General features: G+C 46.1%; 1 protein-coding gene across 1 annotated transcript in view; it reads left to right on the top strand.

Annotated features, from left to right (window-relative positions):
- Positions 1-402: 402 nt before the first annotated feature.
- Positions 403-17728, top strand: part of LOC8031570 (putative protein kinase C delta type homolog) — a 257938-nt gene continuing 240612 nt past the window's right edge. The window contains exon 1 of the mRNA XM_029979728.4: positions 403-530. The gene's annotated coding sequence lies outside the window, so the exon portion shown is untranslated. The remainder of the gene's footprint in view (positions 531-17728) is intronic.

Raw genomic sequence — 17728 nt, 5'->3', positions numbered from 1 at the left:
ATTTTTGAGGTTTCTAGCTTAATACACTGCTTTTATCCAATTTCTGTCATTGAGCGTTTGATAAAATACGTTGAGGTTGGCTGTTTGATTTGAAACTTTCCATTTCTGAGTTTAACTCGCACATACGATCGAAAATGAGCATACGAGAAGCAGTGGCGCTGTCGGCGTCTACTTCCGCGCCGTATTTCCAGTCGTCCATTCGCACGCCGCTCTTCGGACCGCCGCGCCCGTTGCACCACTCGATTGCCTCCCGCGATCGGCGGCAAATAAACCGAGGGGTATAATATTGCCCGCACTCGTCCTTGTGCAACCGACCGTGCTCAATCCTGCAGTGATTTGAGTCGATTTCCACTCGAATCGGCGATAAGAACCGGCGTCGTCTGCTATTCGTGGTGTGCGTGAACCTGTAAAAAAGAACGCGCAGCGTTTCGGAGGGATCGTCTGCTACTTAGTTGGTTTCGATTTCGTCTGCTCCTCGTTCGTCAGGACCAAAAGTGACCACGGACATGCGGCACTTCCGTCGTTGACAGGTAAGAAAATTAATTTAATAATAAACGGGGACGCGCGCCTTGATGAATTTTCTCTTCGCGACATGGACGTTGGTTACGCGCAGTTATTGCAATTACGCGTGTGCAGAGTTGCTGCAACTGTCATAAATAATAATAATAATAATAATAAAAAGACCAAGGCGAACGCTTGCTCTTTTATGACGCCGTGATTGCATGCGATAAGAGCGTTGGATGCCACCATATACTATTTTTATCTCCACGCGTCCCATCTTCACGAGCGGTGTGTACGTTTTCTGCTAGTTTCACTTTAGCCCAGTTCCGGCTTGGACAAGCTCCTTCTGGTGATGTAACGTCGACAGAATGGTTTACGGTCTCGCGCATCTAGGACAGCCGAAAGGCGTGATATTTCGTGACTTAAATTACTTTTATTTATTTATTTTGCTTTTTGTCATCTACGGTGCTTGTGATGAAGGAAAGACGGTGTTTTAGTTGAGCGCGCTCCTTTGTTGATGGGAAACTAAGGAATCCCTTCTTCACAGGCATCGCGTTCTTACTTGCATTCGCTTTCGCCTTGTCATTCATGAGACGTGTGTGTGTGTGCGTGTGCGTGTGCGTGTGCGTGCGTGCGTGCGTGCGTGCGTGCGTGCGTGCGTGCGTGCGTGCGTGCGTGCTTGCGTGCGTGCGTGCGTGCGTGCGTTGGACATTACTGTAGAGAACCTACTGACAACAAACTTCATCTGTTGTGTTCGATACTTGAGCACGCTGAAACCGAACGCCCTCGGTAGACAAGAACTTAAATATATTTGTCTAAGTGCATTGTGTTCATCGCTGAAACGCTAGTGCTTGTGTAATCGCTATAGCTATCATACGTTCCATATAGGTGATCACTCTAACCCAACACTTCGCCCAGCGCTTTCTTTTTTTCTTTCGAAACCATCTTACACATCATCACGCACCGCTCATTCCCTTGAAGATTAGAATTCCCGGTTGCAGCACGTCTATTTTGAGTGCCTCTTTCTTGTCCAAAACCACCATTGATTGGAATCCGTGACCCGCAGATAATTTTAGAATTGTGGTCATACTAATCTGTTACACGATATTTCGTAGCAGTTTTTGTATATTTTCCTTTTCATTTTTTTTTTTGTTGTTTTATATTTATTGCACAATACCATACTCCTCTTTGTAATGCCTTCAGGCCGTAAAAGAAAAATAAATGAAATGAAATACTGTAAGTGACTCTATTTTCGCGAGCATCTAATTTTCTCGAATTTTGTGAATCGCCTACAATTCGCGAAAAATAGGTCCCGCGAACAATTCCGGTAAAATGTTAATCACATTGGAATCTATATTGAGATCCCACCGCGTTGCGAAAATTAGAACCCGCGAATTATTCCTTTGGCATAAAACGCGAAATATCAAGCCCGCGAAAAATAAGCCGTTTAGAGTATAAGAATCATTTTAATCATAGGCTCCTAGTTGAGAGCTTAACATGAAATCACAGAAAATAGGCGTATGTACCCAAGTGCCTTTGTCTATTGACGACCGGGAACGCATGTACGTAGTCTCGCGCGGTTAGCAATCGAACTTTGGAAGAAAGCTCATGTCGCATACGCATTAAAAAAAAACAAAAAACAATTTCACTTTTACTCGTTTTGATATTTTTGCGATCAACTTGAAAATAGAACACGTTGAATTTTCGCAGCGAGGAAGTTGATAGACTTTGGGTATGTTGTTTCAAAGTATCTGCAAGAAGCTTCCACAGATCAAGCTTTGACTCGTCAAGCCGACAGACAACTTTTGAGAAAACGAAATCCCGATTCCCTGGGAACAAATAGGTCGTCGTTGAACACCGCTATTCGCGAGGAGGTCGAACTATAGGGGGCGCTATGTCCAGCTTGTCTTTAGAGTGCCTTCATACATACGCGCGCTTTTGCTTGAGAGGTGGCATCTCAACCATTTTCCCGCCCGATCGTTTTTTTTTTTTTTTTTTTTTTTTTTATGAATATTTAAGTGCGCGCAATTCGGCATCACTCAGCAAGAGACGCCTAGTGAAAGGAGGAAACACAGGGTGGGGGGGGGGGGGGGGGGGGGGGGGCCTGAAAGCAAAAGGACGAAATAGGAGAGCAAAGAAAAAGCGAAGAGAAGTGAGGATTGTTTTCCTAAACATGCAAAAAACAAGAAGAGCGGGGAAATGGGAAGCTTTCTAGATGCGTCAAGCGGACAGCATTGGCGTCTTTGGAGTGGCAACATAAAATGGCTCCCTGGACGCTCCTACTGTCCCCACTGCGGAAGCCACCCTTCTAACATACACATGATGTGGGATTGCCCGCACACGAAACCACTCATATCTGCCACTTTACAGCAACTGCCCCCCGAACTACACCCAAACTCCTGGGAGAGCTGGATCACACCACCTAAATATCACCAACCTCTGCCACTTCTGATTCAGCACGTCCACAACGTGCTTGGGGAAGAGTGGTAGAAATATATTGGAGCGCCGGACTAGGCGTGTTACAATAAATATTTTTCTCAGCTCGAGCGCGTAGCTTTGGCTAATACATAGACGCCATTTTACCGCACAAGTCGAGCGTCACACGCTGGCACATTCAAGGCAACAATGAATCTCTTCACCCTGAGACAGACAGACAGACATGTGGGCACCCTACTTGTTTTCCCCAGAGTTTTGAATAAAATTGGTGCGTGTATGGTTATACAGCCGTAAGTTAGTCTGCCTTGCCTTAGAGGGCACTTGTCTCTCAGCTGTAAGTGAGCAATTTAGTCAGTGTGGCCGGTACGATGCTCCTCCAGATCGAAACGGGCAGGGTGGGGATTGAACCTTGAGTTTTGTGTTTACGAACGCAAGGCATGTCCACTGGATTCTTTATTTATTTCTCGATTGAGCGCGGGGCAAAGATTGGGCACGACTCGTGCCAATTCCCCCCCCCCCCCCCCCCCCCCGCTCAGTCGAGGAAGTAATAAAAAAAATCTTTCAGCTTTTCCACTCTGGTGAAGAAGGGATTGACCAGCGAAGCCATACTATGGTGGAAACGAAGTATTTATAAATGTAAGGATCAAGGTGTGATGGTGTAATTGTTTATTTGAACGATGAAAGGGTCAGACATATATATAACTACCCAGGGTTGTTATTTATTTCTTAACATCGTTCTCGTGGTTACGAATGAGGTCGTCCTCGAGGACATCTAGGACGACCTCAAGGACGACTTCTTGGACGACCTCAAGGATGGCGCCTAGAGGACGACCTCAAGGGTGACCTCTAGGACGACCTCGAGGACAACTTCTAGGACGACCTCGAGGACAACATCTAGGGTACGGCCTCAAGAACGACTTCTACGGCGACCTCGAGGACGACGTCTAGGAGGACCTTGGGGATGACTTCTAGGACGATCTCGAGGACAACCTCTCGGGCGACGTCAAGGACGACGTCTAGGATGACCTTGAGGACGAATTTTAGGACTTGTAGGACGACGCCTAGAGAAATTCAGCCTTTCCATTCTGGTTTTCACGAAAGTATAAAGGCTGGAAAGGTTGCCGCCACCTATAAGCGACGGCGGCAACCAGGCAACAGGCAAGCCGGTTGTCTGGTTGCCGCCGTCGCTTTATGATGGTGGTAGCTGTCTGGAGTTTTGTGCCGACATTCGTTTGTCCACGGACACGACACTGGCACGCCAAAAGTAAAATATAAGATAACAATGCTGTTAGGACTCATTGTATGCCCCTATAATACTGCTAAATGTGTATTGAAAATAGCGCGATAGTTTCGTGGATAAATCGATTTATATGCGGGTTCCCCGGAGGGGCGGATCCGGGCGGAGCGGGAGGCTGGCTACGTAGCCGGCCTCCCGCGTGGCGTCCCCTTGCTTTCTCATTTATCTTCGCCGTTTCGAGCATGCGGTCCGTGACTATTACGTCTACGGCATCGCTCGCCTTGTCAAAGTGTTCGACATTGATCGCAGCAGCGATGAGAGTGGTTGCTTTCAAGAGATGTTGGAAGCCGTTCATTTTGACTGCAACCCGCTGGCGACCAGCTCCAGCGACGAAGAGTTACGGACGAACTCGCCGTGGTCACCGTCGTCCGGGAATATCTCGCAGGCGCATGCAGGGTGGAAGGTCAACGGGCCGGGGACAAGAGGGAGAATAGCGTTCGGGTTACCGAGTTGCGTAAGCGGTAACCCGAACGCTTTTTTTTTTTATTTATTTGTATTTTTGTTATCGCTGCTCACTGGTTTGTATTACTAAGTTTATATAGTGAAATGTTTAGTTTTCCATCGCTTGTGTCGCTGTTCACGAGTTTGTATTGGTTCTATATTGAAACATTTTGTTTCGCATCTCTTGTGTAATGCCCTGTAATAGGGCCTTCGAGGCATTATGAAATATGAAATAAAATACCGCGGCAAAGAAAGCAGTGATTTCCCCATACCCCCCTCACCCCTTCCCCCCTTTACAGGGGTGTACTCTCTCCCTTGTTTTTCTGAAAGCACCCCCTTAATTCGTAACGACCCCTATATTCTCGATGCCCCTCCCCCTAACTCCCCCACTCCCCCCCCCCCCCCCCCCCCCCCAAAAAAAAATATTCGGACACCCACCTTTTTTTTTTTTTTTTTTTTTTTTCAATAAGCGATTAGGAGCTCGACGTTCTGACATCATCGCAACTCCTGTGCAAGAAGCAGACAAACTTTCGATCCGCGTATACATTTGCATGTACAGCCTCTGGGCGCCGCCATCTTGCTGCTAGTGGGGGTATATCATATGAACTCTATGGGGTATCTGATAGTCAAGCACTGCTGAGGCGTACCCACGGATTTTCAGGCTGGCGCTCAAAGGAAGCGTTTTCCATCGACAGTGGGAAACGCTTCCCTCACGTCCCTACCTTGGATAACGCTTCGGCATCTCGTGGGCTTGGAGCACGCACAAGCATCTAATGCACGGTGGAAGGTGACGAGGAAGTGTCGGAGCACGTTTAGGATGTAGCACGTTGGAGGACCCCGTGAACGGCGTTGCCAATTTAGCGGATTTTCCGCTGGTTTTCGGAGTTCTCTAAATGGCCATTTTGCGGTTGGCGAGAATTTGAGCGGTTTTCGAGTCATGTTAGCGTTTTTGTTTTGTTTCTGGGGTATACAAAACATATTCTTCGGTTTTACATTTATCAATCGTAAATAGCTTGTTTCTGTGGTAAGTTTGGGTCGCGGGGTCGCTATTTAACTCTTTACAAAATTGTTGTCGGTGAGAATAACGCTCGCGACGCCATTTTACGGTGGCAAACGCTAAAACATGCCTTCTACCGATTTGTGCGTCAATGTATGAATCGACCTTTTCCAAGACAGTCAGATGACACGGGCCCCGTGAGACTGGTTTCTGGAAGTTTCAAGCGACTTATACAGGAGAACAGAACATTTTGGAAAGCGCGTGAATTCGGTCACACGCTTTCCAAAAGTCTGCGCCATCTAGTTGCCGCTGAGCCAAGTATCTGTGTCCGCCTTTGTTCAGACACTCCATGCAGTATTAAACACGAGGGCTGCGTCAGTGTTCGGCTCATTTGGTACTAGAAACGACTACACAAGGCTCCTATAACCCTAATATTTCAAGGAATTATATAACTAACAGCGCGTCGCAGACCCAGCCTATCGTACTGCTGTTGTACGACAATCGTACAGATGTCCGCCATTTTGATAGTGCCTAGTGCGCCATCTGTAGCCTGTGAAAGTAGCGAAGAGTGCATCTATGCCTCACATTACCTGCAGTCTGCTTTTCTCAACGGGATCGACTCATGCGTTACATTCCACGCTGTTTATTCATGAGCAGAGCTCGTTTCCGCTAGTGACTTAGTCACTGCGGTCTATTCATATTGCGAGCCTCGCGAGTGACGCGTCGCCCAACACCAACTCATGTTTACAAACAAACCGGAGCGCCCCTAGCGGACGCCACCGGCGCCGCGCATGCGCTGTGGATGGTGGGCAAAAAGCCCGCCGTCGCCCATAAACAAACCATTGAATTGCGTTGTTGTCGGCGTCGGTGGGAGTCCCCGTGCTCTTTTTCATGTTAGAATTGTTGATTCTACGTCCTCCTAACAATGTCTGACTACTTGAGTGGCTTCAGCAAAACTATCGAGGCAAAAATGGCGTGAATAATGTGACGTGGGGCGATTCATTTCACGTGGACGCCGCAGAATGGGCGCTAAAGCCTGACTCCCACGATGAGATTCTGCTCGCTATTTTCAGTCGCGACGTCGCTCGCACTGCAAAAGCGTGGACCGTAGCCGAGATGGTGGACATCGATACTGAAAACCGCAAGTAGAATCGGGCATTACAAGTCGGTGATGGCCACTGGTAACAATGATCAACAACTTCTTGTATCTGTTTACACCTTAGCCGACTTACCCCAACCAACCTTCAAAAGTGTTTTGAGGCCTGCACTTAGTTCTTATCGCAATTACCGGGTCAACGTTTGGTTTACGGGCCGCTGTCGTTTGAACGAGCTGACGACAAAAAGCAGCCAAGTTTGAAAGAGCAGACGACAGTTCGAACCCACGCGCAATGGAGTACGGGCAAGAAGCACCGCGTCCCGCGTCAACAAACCATTCGAATGTCACGTTGTCGGCGTCCTGTGTGAGTCTGCATACTCTTGTCGCGTTGGCGTTGTCGATTCTACGTCCTCATCGCAGTGTCTTACCACTTTAATCGCCTGAGCAAAATTATCAAGGCTCGTTACGCTGCTAAACTTTCCGTAAATAATTTGACGTGCGGAGATTCATTCGCATGAACGCCGCAGAATGGACGCCAAAACCATGATGAGATTCTTGTAGCTATTTTCGGCCGCGACGTCGCTCGTGCTGCAAAAGTGTAAACGGTAGCGGCGATGATAGACGTCGATACTGAAACTCGAAAGAGACCAAGCGTAACAAGTAGGTGGTGGCCACCGGTACCAATAATTAACATCTTGTATCTACTGTTTACACGGAGCCTACTTAAGCCTTTTGAGGCCTGCAATTACTTCTTATTGCAATCACCGGGTCAAAGTTTACAGGCCGCTTTTGTTTGAACGAGCAGACGACAAAAAGCAGACAACGTTCAAAGAGCAGACGAAAGTTCGAACGATCAGGCGGCCGTGTGAATTTGAAGACGCACTGAACCCGTGGGTGGTCCGGAACACTCGGGTGTTTTCTCTCGTTCATGTTGGAACAAAGCAAATACATCTGGCGACCACAAATTGTGGCCCGCACACGCAATCGTAGTTCGACAGCGTATGGTTTGCCCTTTTCACGGCTACTATCCACGTTCTCGGACGAACGGAGGGTGCAAAAACACATGAAAACTGATCTTCAAACCTTTACAGACTCTATTGGTAAAGCCCCCATCACAGCATTTTGACGAGATGGCAGGTTTTTTGTCTCGTTTCTTCCAAAGGAACACGGGAATGCATGTCTGGCACGGCGACTTCTGCCCACCGCCCCAGACCGGAAGTGCGTCCGGCGCGCCACCACCGCGGCGTGACGTAGGAGAGTTGAGTTGGTGAGCCTGACGTCAGGACGGAGCGAAGTTTAGGGGAAAACCTCTTTGTTGTTCACCATATCTTTGTTTTACCTTATGTCTTGGCGCAGCCGCCGCTAAGAGCCGATCGGAGCAATCGATCAATCTAAAAAGCGCAACGTCACGCGGTGTCCGTCTTGTTTCTGTACGTGTTCCTTCGGCGCTAAACCAAACATTTACAGAGAAGGCCCAGGGACTCGCGCTTTTATCTGTATGTGTGGGCTACTGGTGCTACGTGTGCGTGCTTTCGAATGCGGTCGGACACGTATGATAAAATCATAAAACAAAGTATAAGGAGGTTGCAAAAAAAAGTTTGTTTTAATGACAACCTTCTTTCTTTCTTCTTTTTTGTGCGGCGTAAACATGCGGGGAGGTAGGCTTACAGGGCTTGCACGCGATCTTCGAGGGTAGGCTTGCACGCGATACTCGAGGCACTGATGTTCCGGCATCTAATAAGGAGGCTTATATCTCCGCGTTTTCGGATACCTTTAATCGAGGATTTGGGCAAATATGGCTGTATACCTCCACTGCACATTCAGTTCCTGCCCATCCTTCAATTGTGTCCGAAATGAGAAAGGAGAAACGCGGGCCAAACACCTAATTAGCCTTCCCCGATATATTCCGTTCCGTCGCCTTTGTTTCTACACGGGCTTCGTGCACTGCATTCCATTGTCTGGATACGCAGCGTTGTTGAAAGTCTGAGCGGAAGCTTACGGGGCTTCGTGATGGGGCTTTGTTTTCTCCGGTGCTCATGATCGTTAGTCGAGAAAGAAAAAAAAAACACACTTACCCACACACACACACACACGGGTTAAGCTATAAGAGAACACGCAACAATCCCCATAGTGTTACGCTCTCGCGTCGATGCGGCTCGCTGTACTCTATAGGTTGGCGAGGCGCCAATAGTTTAGCCCGCCGTGGCTCTTTGTTTCTCTTTTTTTTATATCCGCAAGCTTCGGGCGATGTCTGAGCGTCGGCCGGGGATACAAGGTCGGCTGGCTCGGAGCAGTCAGCGTGCAATGAGACTCTCGTCGCTAACGGTTTAAGAACTGCGGGGTGAGCTCCGACAGTCTCATAATTGCCTGTTTGTTTCGACGGCAGGGAAGTTGGTCGACCCCAAATCATGGGGCCTCTGGTGGCTCCTTTGTGTAAGAGAGAAATTTTGCCAGGGCGGTGCCATTTTCCGTCCGGGGTATGTCACGCGGAGGGGAGTATATGCGATCGAAACGGCCATGGGCAGTGATTTCCCTACACACAGGGCCCCTACGGAAAAAAAAAGAAGGGGGGGGGGGGGGGGGGGGTGGGCGAGGTAGGCTTGCACGGCTTGCACAGGATCTTCGAGGGTAGGCTTGCAAGCGATATTCAAGGCACTGACGTTCCGGCGACTTATAATGAGGGTTCCGTGTTTTCGGATAAACCCGAAAAACTCCGAAAGACACCCGCCAGTAAAATTTTGGTCAATAATTTTGACGTGGCGATCTCCCCCACCCCCTTTCCCCCTCTCTCTCTCTCTCAAAAAAAAAAAAAAGAAGCGTATTTTATAATTTGATTACCGCACAGGGTCAATGGTCCTGGGAAAACACTACCACAATTATCTTCCAAACCTCGCGTCGCCTTGTCTAAAGGGGTCTCACCGCTTATCTCGTTGAGGATCAGTCAGGACAACCGAGTCATCCATTGCATACTTTTGAGTCAAGACGAAAGTATCGCTTTTGGTCTCCAGTTTGGGCCATACTGGTATTTGTGCTTTAGAGGAAGGAGAGGTTATGTTTTTGTAGCAGTGAAAGCTATGGACCATAGAGATTGACATAAAATGGGGAAGCTAGGGGCAGTTCAAACAGATCCTTACCCACTTAACGCCGCGAGGCCACGGGATAGGTTAATGGAATAGGATGGGATGAATACGAGCTTCCCAGCGACCACCTCCGGGAGTTTATTGATTTTAAGGTATGGACGTTTATCGAAGCAGCACCTGTGTGCAACTTTTGTCGTGGGACAAATTAGTACTGCCAATGGCAACTGCACCAACGCCAAATCCAGGTGAAGAACTGTTAATGGCATACAAGCATACGTTTACGTTTAGCATACGTTTACCCCGGACATTATACATTTATTTCTTTATTTATTTTTCATAATAAAAACAGCGAAATTAAACTCCAAAAAAACCCTCCGAATTTGACCAGTAGCAAATACCGAAAAGACAGAACCTTACTTGTAAGTTAACTTACGTTCCGCGAAGAAACGCAAGAAAGCCTTCCTGTGTGAACCGGCCTTAACGGACCTACGGTCCTTGTAGATTTATCGAAAGTTTTTGACACAAATAGATCATTCAAAACTGCTTGAGAAGTTGTACAGGCTGCGGTTTCGAAAACCATTTTTTTTAAATTATTTTTTAAATAGAACGCAATGTATTAAAATAAAACAAAATATGAGCAAGAAAGTACATATAAAATATGGAACACCGCAAATGGCTTCATTGGCCCCTTGCTATTTAATATTTTCGTAAACGACTTGGGAAACCTAACATTTCAGTCAACGCTATTTCAGTATGCAGATGATACGGCTTTAATTCTTCCACATGAAAAATATGATACGGCAGTGACAATATTCCAAAGCGACATTAATATCGAATTGGTTTACCTAAAATCCTATATTTGTAAATTAAAAAGAAAGAAAGACAAAATTCCTCTGCTTTAGAAATCCCCTCAAGCGTGTTTTATTGAATCGTTCTTTATTCCTTCTTGGAGGCAATGGGTGCAGGATACTGAATTGAAATATGAGGTTAGCACAAAATATCTGGGACTATATTTCGGCAAACACATGACTTAGGAATGTCACGTTGATTGCATTAAAAAAAAAGATTAAGAACTGTACGTCTCATCGTTTATATATCGCATTGGTACTTCAGCATGTGCTCATGCAAGGAAAATATTTATTGTGCATTAGGAGAGTCTGTACTGAGATATGGAATTTTGGTTTATGGAGCTAGCTCAAATAACAGATTAGACTCCGTAGATAAACTAATATGTAGGATAGCAATCAATATTGCATATGGTACACAGGTTCAACATTTAGACTTCTACAACAAACTTGGAGCATTTAATACCATGCCGTTGAGTGCTTTATTTAAATATATACCTATAACAACAAATTATTTCTCCAGAACAGAACACAAACATCCGGTACAGAAACGACTTCTCAGAAATATAGGCAGATATCATTTGCCAAGGGTCGCATTACGGAACAATAATGAGATTTTTTTCTGTCCCTTATTTCTTCAATAGAATACCAGAAGAACTCATTAGTCTAGACTCTTTTGGAGAAGTTGAAAACAAATTCAGAACATAGTGTTTGCGAAATGAAATGTAAACATTTTTTATACACATTGATGTCTTCTTTTTTTTAAATTACTTCAGCTTATCTGTGTATAGTCTCAATCTGTTGTATTCAGAGGCCAAACTGTTTTGTTCTAAATGCTTACGGCTAAAAGTTGTCGTTTTATTGTTTGCTTCCGATAAAAAGAGAACGTTCCCGTTTTTTTTCGGTGGGCGTGATATTTTGTATTTCAACTGTTCGGTTCTGATAATAAGAAAACAAAGTATCCTTCTTTTTTTAAACTTGAGGAAGAAAACGAGAAGGGATGGACGTTTGTGTTTGTCCGTCCCTTCTCGTTTTCTTCCTCAAGTTTAATTATCCCTACCAACCCGCTCGTTCTGTCCTTACATTTTTTTCTTGCTGTATTTTTTATGTATATTTCTAAAGTGAGTCAACTTGTCATTGATGTTTCTTTTCTTTTTTTTTCAACGCAAATGGCAGCGTTGTGTGGATAACTACTCGTGGCTTCCGGGTCACGGCAGGCTTCGACGGACCCGATTTTCTGTGTTGTGAAACAAGAACAATAAAAATTACTATTATTAATTATTATTATTATTATTAGCCAAGACAAAGACCTCCCACCCGCCTATTTCCATCTCGAAAGAGTTCGCCAGCGCAGCCACGAACTGGTACGCAAAATGTTTGTGCGCTACAACACCGCTCTTTTCTCAAGCGCTTCCATCGAGAGGGCGTCACAGCAGACCTCTTCACCAGGAAACGCGTGGTAAGATAACTGACGAGAACTTCGAACGACAACTGCTGTTGACGCTTAACAACGTGCGAATGAAAAAATAAAACGAAATGTAACCACTTTGAACATATGTTTTTGCATTTTTGATTTCGAGAAAGTTACAAAAATAACGTGAAAAGTACTTCGTGGTCATCTTTAATTACTACTTTTCCGATGCAGTAATTGACTACTGTAATCGATTATATTTTAAAATAAAGTAATTTTAATCGGTTACCTTTTTTCAGTAACGCGTCTGACAGCGTCTGACACAGCCCAGGGAAATCCCATTTGAGCTCGGCGGCGTCTCGAGTGTGCGGCGAATGAACTCCCGCCAATATATGTTCTACAATGGCCGCGATCCTCCGGGGAAACCTCTTATTACGATCCAGGCGCAAATGACCGCAGGAAGCATGATGCAGTCGTCGCCGGATGGCCCGTGGGACTCGGCGCTGCTTCATTAAAAGTGGCGCCGCCAATGTTGCCCAAGCTCGGGGCAATTAGTGCTCCCGCATAATTCAGCGGATCGCGTCGCTGTGCCGGCGCGCGTTGTTGCGCGTTCTGCGAGCAGAGTGCATCGTCACCGCGGGAGAATCGGAGTTAACGTGCTTTCGATCCGCTGTAGGAGGCCGAAGAACAGCAGACACCATTCGGCTGTTGTTGAGTTAGTGTAACGACGAGGGGATTGAATTAAATCGAAATATTATGCAATTAGCCCGCGGGATGAAAGACCCGCTGATGTCTTCGTGTTTGTCTCGGAAGTGTAGCGTCAAACTCGACTTAACACGAGGCCCGTGCTTCCAGCAGCCCTTGGAATTGCAAATGGAGGCGCAGAACAGAAACGAGCGGCTTTCGGAAGCGAATGGCGGCGCTGCGCGCTCGTTCGAGGCACGGGTTTCGTGCGTTCGAACAACAAAATCCGGTCCTAAGAGGTCGCAAGAAGCTTAAAAACCGATCTGGTCTCTCTCGGTCGTACTCGGTTGCAAGAGTGTGAACAGGCCTTTAGTGGAAAGTTGAGTAAACGCAAAGCCTGAGTTATATCCAGGGGCTTTACCCTGCGTTAGAGCCGCCTATTCGCGATTTTTGTCGCGTGTCTTTGAACCTACCTATGAACCTACTTTCACGGCTTCGTGTTTTGTCGCCAGGTGCTGTGAATATCTGATTCGCTCGAAAAGGCCGGGGGAGCGAACCGTGCCGGACCGTTCCATTTGGGTCATAGCAGAAAGGGTAACAGAGAGAAAAAAATGCCCTCCCCCTCTCACCCATTGTCGTCTGCTCCTCCGAGTGGGCTGTACCGATAACTGGCCGAGTGGCCAGTTATCGTGTAATACTATGCTAGATAAAAAGACTAACAGGATCCAATTGCGCTGTTACCTGCGTGCAAATAAAAAAAAAAAAAAAATAGAGAAAACTCTGTCAGATTGGCCGGTCTCTCCGGCGAAAAGTAAATCCGGTTGCTGTATCGTTTTTACTATACCAAGTTCGTACTGGTGTAGGCCTTTAGCGACCATGAGTGGAAATCTGAAATAATAAATAAAAACGTGCTCTCCTGCCGCAATACACACAGTAGTTGAGGGTAGTACTGCCGACTGACTCAACTGCTATTTAAGTAACTGAAAAAAGATATGCTATACCCGTTTTCACGTCATGAAAAAAGCAAGTTTTGCGCATTATTCATACGCGGCGCAAAGTAGTTCTCACGAGATTTGGTTGTCAGGGGAAAAAGCGATGATTTTAGCGTTCGAAACGCTTGCGTCTTGGTAAGATAGCATTTGTGTAATCTATAATTCACCTGCATATATCTTAATTATAAAGATAAAAAGGGAAATTAGTAATGCTCCGCGTGGAGCCGGACTTTTTTTACTACGGTTCTTGAGGTGAAAACAGGTATAGTTGATCATTCACCGAAATAGAACAAGAAAAGAAAGCTATAGGCTGATTTTGGAGTAGCCACAACTATTCTAAGAACGCGAACCACTTCACAACGGCAGCCACGAGCGAGAGTTCGATGTTCCGCAAAGCTCGCTGGTACAGCCCAAAGACAGAGAATGACAAACTCCCGGTTTGTCGTCTGCTGGCGGAGTCGGGCGCGTTCCCTCTCTCTGGTTTTACCCCACCGAACCCGCTGAACTTCCCGGATGTATGGAGAGGGCGCTGCTATCGAACAAAATGGTGCCGCCCAGAGAGCGCTAAATGGAATGGGGAGTCGCCGATATTATAGTAAGTTACAGGTCAAAAAGGTAGCGGCAAATGCCCCTCAAAGGGATTTTTAAATCCTTCCGCCACCTCCGCATCCAATAGCGTCCCATCGTTTCCGTGACGTCGTGGTCAACGCGGGAGAGGGTTTTGCCTTCTTGTGAATATTGGCTTCATCTTTCGACTTTGACTTAGCGTTGTGGAAGTCACGAGAGCGAAATTAGAATGTCCCCCCTTCGATCGAAACAAATACGACTTTGGGGGGTTAGGTAGTTCCCTTTCCGAGGGATACAAAGATCGCTTTCTTAAAAAGTGGGGTCGGAGTCAAGTTGGCATCACTCTGTATTCATTATCTATTCATTGAAGCAGAACAAGGGCGCGTTTCCAGGGAACTATTTTTTCGACTGCGGATGGATTTTAAACGGGCGCATCACGCTTATAGGAGGAGCTTCTCCTACCTTCTTGTCTTGTAACCGACTATAGCCGATACTAAAGTCACTGGATCTGGGAAAGTAGTGCCATTGCCTTCCCACCTGCTAGCCGGACACCAACAAACGCCAACATATAGACGACAAAACCTCTCAAGGCGATTGGCTCATCGCTGTCGGTTGCCATGGTGATCGCCATTTTGAACCCTTTCGAAGCTTCGAAACGGAACGCGTTCCTCGGCCAATATGAGTGTCTTTGGCACTGTGCATCTATTAAACTTATCACTCATGCTTATTTCCCCAGACCTCTTACAGTTATGTTGCCCTTGCGTGTTTCAAGAAAGTCAAAATTATTTTTCAATGCCCCAAGCACCGGCGCCGCGTGTTTTTTCGGTACGAAGACATCTAAATTTGGTCTATTCTCTGGGTGTCTTTATTGGCAAATCAACTTTTAATAAATTATGTTTACCATTATGTATAACTTACCGATTTGATTGATTTTGTATTACCTATAAATATCCGTGAATTGATGCTAAACAACTACTACAATGGTAACATTGCTTCCGTCTGTACTATTCAAATCCGTTTGTTTCATGATTATTATTTTTTTTTTATTCCTAATTGCTGCGAAACGTACTGGGATCGAGAGCTCATCAAGCCGTCTTAGCGCGTCTTTTTTTTCCTTAATATCAGTATTACATATGTAATGGAAAATAAAGCATATATTATTCTTATACTCGTTATTATTATCATTATTTATTATGAAGAAAGAACACGCTGGTGCTATCTACTGAGTAGCTGTGGAACACTTAGCATTTCCGTATATTCTCGTTTTTTCGCGCATCCTTTTTTTTTTAAAGATTGGGTCAAAACAATTTTGACAATGTTAGCAACGGCCATAAATAAGTAGCCGTATTTGCCGGACTATACATGTTTAAAAGTTGAAATTTTACTTGGTGCGAAATATCTACAGGTGCGGACTATACAAAGTTTTGTATTTCTCTAGATCGTTCAGCATGACAAGACGCGAAGGATTTTATGGCTAACGGAGTATATTAATAGTGATTTATGTATGATACGAGCTTCTCTGTGAGCTAATACAGCAGGCCTTTGTCAAGGTATGATAATTTCTACGTTCGTATTAGGCACTAGGTGCGCACTATGCGCCGAATCCGGACTATGCACCTGGTGAGGGCTATCTAAATAATACTTTTATCTTTGACCCCAGACTCGCCCCTGCGGAAAATACGGCACCTTGTTGGACAGCTGTGTTGTTTTCTTTTTTTGTTTTTCCTTCATGATCGTGTTTTGAAGCTCTATTGTCGTTACTTTGGTGCTAAACTTTCTACACTGTTGCTTCTGCCCTTTTTTGTTTTTACTATTTACCGTTTTGTTGAATTACCCGAGACTGGGGCGAGAAACCTAGGAAATATCAAACTGCGGAAGAAGAAAAAAAGTGTGGCCAGAGGACAAAGTTTATTGTATTATCGGACTTGAGACAGTTGTGTTTTTTTTTTTTTTTCATCCACTCCTACCATGCTTTTGACTGGAGAATGTAGTATTTAAAAAGAAAAAAAAGCTAATAAATAAAGAAATGATTAGAATGCAATTAAATGCAAAGGTGCAAGCGAGCCGGACAAGAATGACGAAAATAATCCCTGGAGAAGGGGAACAAGAGGGACAAAGGACAAACACAAATCTCCAAACACAGCTAGCTGACTGGAGCGCGACCGAAAAAAAAGCTTGGTATTATTAAATGTCATGACCAACTTTCGGGGGCACGCCGGTTTACTTCCAGATTTTAGCCCCACGTGGCGTATCGACCTTCACTTCAAGCATTTTGAAAGTATAGCTTCGCGCGTCGATCACAATCTCGGTTTTCTTTCCCGTCCCTCACCGTCCTGCTGAGGTCTGCTGGTGCCCTCTCCTTCTCGCGCCGTCCGTCTGCTTCAGCGGTCGCGTGCTGCGTCATGTGCGAGAAATGTTGGAGCATAGCCTCCTCTATACTGACAAAGCCTGGCAGATCGCCATGAGACGCGGCCGCCGAATGTGAGAAGGTAGAGTGGCAGACAACGGGTGAGAGGATGATAGATGGATGAATGCGGCTGAGCCCTTTGGACCGGGCGTTAGCTTACGCCGCCTACCCATTTTGTTTTACCATTTAAGCTTAGAATATTTAAATGTGAAATCTATATTCACTCCGCACTGCAAAGAAAGTGGGGCTATAAAACCCCCTTGCCATCAGTTAATAAGAAAATACCTAGTTTTCTCTCGATTTCTGCCACCATTCACTTAATCTTTGCTTGGTAGTCTCTACAGTCTCGAAATCCACTCCCCCTTCGCTGTCTCTAAAACTCAAAGACTTTATTAAATCCATGTTGTCTTTGGTAGGCATAGGGTGAAGCCCTTTACAGTAGAGTAGAGGAGAGTCACGTGACGGGCGCCCCGCTGCGGCGAGACGCCGCAGCACACTTCTTCCGAGCGATGGAATGTCTGCTCGTGCTCCTCGCGTTCCTCTCGCCACCGCTTCTTTTCTCGTCGGGTTTGAAAACCATGTTTTGGGTCCCCACCACTGCAAAAGCTGTGCTTTACGTCAAGGTTCCCCTAAAGTCCCTTGATAAAATTTGCGCGTACAAGTACCGCCAACCATTCTTGTGGAAACGTGCAAGACACGTGCCACGAGCGGGTCCTCCGTCGCCATTCGCTTCCAAGAGGAACACTGTACAAGAGCTGCTCATTTCATTGCTGCGCCGCCATCTGCTTCCACGGGCCGCTCGAGACACGGGCCTTGTGCACTAACGCATTTGACGCTACTTGAAAGACAAACGAAAACACATCGAGGGGCTTTAGGTGAAATGCCCTGTGCTACCAGATCCTCGCGCTCCAAATCTGCGACCGGGCAGGCCGTGTCGTCGAACTGTCAGGATTTCTGAGTATAGAGGAGGCCAT

Source organism: Ixodes scapularis, unplaced genomic scaffold (genome assembly GCF_016920785.2).
Source record: "Ixodes scapularis isolate PalLabHiFi unplaced genomic scaffold, ASM1692078v2 PGA_scaffold8__174_contigs__length_109621045, whole genome shotgun sequence".
NCBI lineage: Eukaryota > Metazoa > Arthropoda > Arachnida > Ixodida > Ixodidae > Ixodes > Ixodes scapularis.
Note: the sequence above shows the minus strand (reverse complement) of the source record. Positions and strands in the feature narration are given on the sequence as shown.